Source organism: Morone saxatilis, unplaced genomic scaffold (assembly GCF_004916995.1).
Source record: "Morone saxatilis isolate NCDOM2014 unplaced genomic scaffold, NCSU_SB_2.0 Contig24, whole genome shotgun sequence".
Classification (NCBI taxonomy): Eukaryota; Metazoa; Chordata; class Actinopteri; family Moronidae; genus Morone; species Morone saxatilis.
In genome coordinates, this window is record NW_023339807.1 from 4,310,440 (window position 1) to 4,314,346 (window position 3,907).

Here is a 3,907-nt window from a genome sequence, read left to right on the forward strand (position 1 = left end):
TACTCCCTCTAACTCTCTCTCTCTCTCTCTCTCTCTCTCACCCTCTCTCTCTTCTTTCTATCTGTTGCTGCACAGCAACACGTAGCTCTCCCTCTGCGCCGCCCTCCCGAAGTGATCTCAGCATCGCGGTGCTGAGGGGCGAGGCGTAGCTCCGGGAGGAGAGGGAGTCACCAACTAACGAACACACGGAAATCACTGGAACCACATCAACTGGAAATAAACTATGATGCGTTTCCACTGTCACTGTGAAATAAGCGCCTATTGACAGCAATGTTGTCCCAGAAGCTTCATATTGCTATATGACAGTGACGCCTTAACAAACACACGTTATTACATTATATAGATCACAAGACAGTTCCACAGATTATATACAGAATACATAAAGATTTCTTCACTTCTATAAAGTTGAACAACTCACAAAAGAATGATAGATATAGCTTGACTTAAAAAGCCCTTAAAAATTCCCATGATACAATGTTGGGTACCACAGAAACAGTATGAGTGTACTGTGAAAACATACCACTGCACTAGTAAAAAACACTGCTGTTGTTTTTTATAAATGCTTATGAGGACTGATGCTTTCACACAAAGGTTACCATTGATTGTCTTGTCTTCGGTCATTGATCACACACATTCACTGTCATGCAGTGTGGATCAATAGAAGTATGACATTGCCGGCGTCTCCTTACTTGATATACTGTTTACTAATCCTCCCTGCAGTTTTTATGAGAGCTTTGTTGTTTGGTTCCAGAAAACCATTTGCTTTCATCACTGACCACCACCACCACCATCTCCACTATTACCTGCATCTCCTTTTATCAGTTCAGTGGCGACATCATTAACAGCCCTGTCTAGCAGAACACAAAGCCAGTGTTAAAGCTGCGGCCTTGCAGAACAGCCTTACTTTTATTGATTAAGTGTTGAAGGTTTTTCTTTTGCACGTCCCAATGTGTGTAATGAGGTAATTGCGGCTGCAGACAAAAGCTGCTTTATAAGACTTCTCTTGTGTGCGTGCTTGTTAGTATACCATCAGTTAGCCTTTTGTCAATGGGCATATTGCACAGTAGAAAGGTGTGATGCTGGTAAATTGTTCATTACGTCCAGAGGTTTATGGCCTAAGTCTAAGCCGTTGAGTCTACTGAAAAAAAGCTTAACATTCGAGGCCTTTTGGTTTGTGATGAAATACACATGTGAAATACACATGTGGCCAGTTCTTATTCCCAACACAGTTTTAAGTAGCCACTATAAAGGCGGCAGCACTCCCACTTCATTCTGTTGAATGAGAAGACCTAAAGTGAAGGCTTTAATAGCCGCTATCGCTCCCTCAGGCTGTGCCACTGTGATCATATCTCCTTTGTTTACTGACCACCCTGGTTAAGACACTAGGCTTTAGCTGCATTTCAAAATACATTTAGGATCATTGGAAGCAATTTACTGCTTGCTGTATTGGATTGCAGTACTTGTTTGGAAATATAACCATAGGCTGCAGGCAGCACTGGAACTGTTTACTCCTAAACAGGATCTTTCACTCGCAGATTTTTTTTTACTCCAAGGCAGCTAGCACATTAATATTTCATTACATTTATTCTTCTCTCAACAATTGCAGCTTAACATGAGCATGTTAAGCCAATGAGATAGCCTGTACAGATTGGGTCTTTACAGTTGTATTCACTCATGCCATCTTCTCATTCCAGATGCTTTTAGGCGTTTAAAACTAAAACCTATGCTCTTCAGGTACTCCCGATATTGTAATATATATCATTTTATAGGCCTCTACAGATCCTCTACACCCTCTTGCAGCAGATTTGTAGGATTTGGGAAGCTTAACAAGAGCCTTGGAAGCACACACAGCCACTCTCTGCTGATTACAATACTGTGAAATTACAGACTTTTTCTTATTAATACCCCTCACTTGTGGGATCCATCTGTGGCTGTGTGGGAATGTTGTGCAATGAATATAATCCTATTTAGTCTATCAATACCCTCGTCCAGCAGGGTCTTATTGAGTACCTGGGTATCATTCTCTGTTCACTGAGATTCCTTGATGTTTGTGATCTGTATTATTCTGATTATTTCTCATCATATTTCCTCTCCCTGTGTGGGAACGCCTTATAATCCCATGTTGGCAACAGCATTCCTTTACTATGGCACATTTTGGATGGGAGATGTCACAGCTCTAAGGATTATTAGGTGACAGTCAGTGTTTATCCTTTACCTGCTGCGAAATGTTCATTTTCCGTGCACAATATCTGATTTAGGTGAAAATAATGGGTGTCTTCTCACTTTGCAAGCTCCATCAGTCCTGAAAGGTATCTCTGATGGCAATCACACACCTCCTCAGATTTCATTAGCGTGGGTGAAAGAGCTTGATGTTTGTAATAACGAATGTCATCAGGACTTTGTTCAGGATTACTGAGGCGGTTTGTTCTAAATTATTTGTGCTAACCAGACTATCATCTGCAGATTATTCACTTTCTTCTTTTCATTGAACTGGGCGGCTTTTGATTCATTCTTCTCCCACATGGTTGAGTTTAATGTGCTGCTATGTGGAGGAGGAACTATTCCTCATAGCTTATTCCTCAACAAGTCTCCTTAGATCTGCTTTCTTATTGATAGCAGGCGTAGCTTTTCAAAGAAATCCTTCTGTCTCACTTCATCACGGCAAGTTTGCTATCACAAACTACCAGTGGTGAAAGAATCACTCAGATCCTTTATTTAAGCATAAGTGCTAATACATTGATGTAAAAATACTCTGTTACAAGTAAAAGCCATACCTTCAAATCCTACTTAGAGGTCCAGTGTGTAACATTTAGGAGGATCCATTGTAAGAAATAAAATATAATATTCATAGGTATGTTTTCATTAGTGTATAATCACCTAAAAATAAGACTCGTTGTCTTGTGTTTTTATTACCTCAGAATGAGACGTTTTTATTTACAGACACTCGCCTTCTGTGGAGGCCGCCATGTTTCTACAGTAGCTCAGAACGAATGTAAACAAACACTGGCTCTCTGCTTGTTTTGTGGCCACTATAGTCCCTCTGTCACGCTTGGTAAAGCTAAACGAATGAGTTGCAATCTGCCCCTACACCGTTAAATGCCACTAAATCCCACACACTGCTCCTTTAAACTACTACAAGGTGTTTTCAAATGGTTATGAAACAGTCCCAATTTAACACCGATGCCTCTATATGCCCTAGACCATCAGCAAGAAGAAAGCTGAGATCATATGACATTATTAGATTGTTAATACTGGTGCATCACTAAGTAGTTTATTGTTGTACCTGATGTAGGTGGAGCTAGTTTTAACTACACAATTAGGTTGAGCCCAGTTGTACCAAACGTAGGGGTCAGGCGTCCTCCAAAGGGTAGTGGGGTAGAAAAGAAGAAACAATTTTCTACGCCAATTTTTATTTTATTTTTTCTTCTTTTTTGGCTTCTCTTTGTGAAAAAAATTTGATAATTTCACGTCTTTGAGAATTTCAGAGGTGAAACGTCGCTACACACTAACTACACACTAACTACACACTGCTTTTCATTTAATCTTTAACAATGCAATATATCACAGTTTTATCACAGAGTTTTTATGTAAAATCTGTATCATAAAAGTAACTATGATCCAATAATTGGCACCCACCAACTGTAATAGCTAACTGAATGTTAGCAATCTTACTGGTGCTTGGTGAGCTAGCTAGCTAGCTAACGTTAGCTAATGCAGCTCAGCCGGGGAGGACACCATTAATGTTTAAATCCTGCAATCCTGTCACCACCACAAGCCTCTCGTCCATGAGTAGATCCACTCTTCCTTCTGCATGGTGGTATGTAGACAGAAAATAGTTCCTACATGAAACTGCTCACACCATGGTCTGAGGATTACCTTGAGTAATCGGGTCATGAGTTCTGGAAAG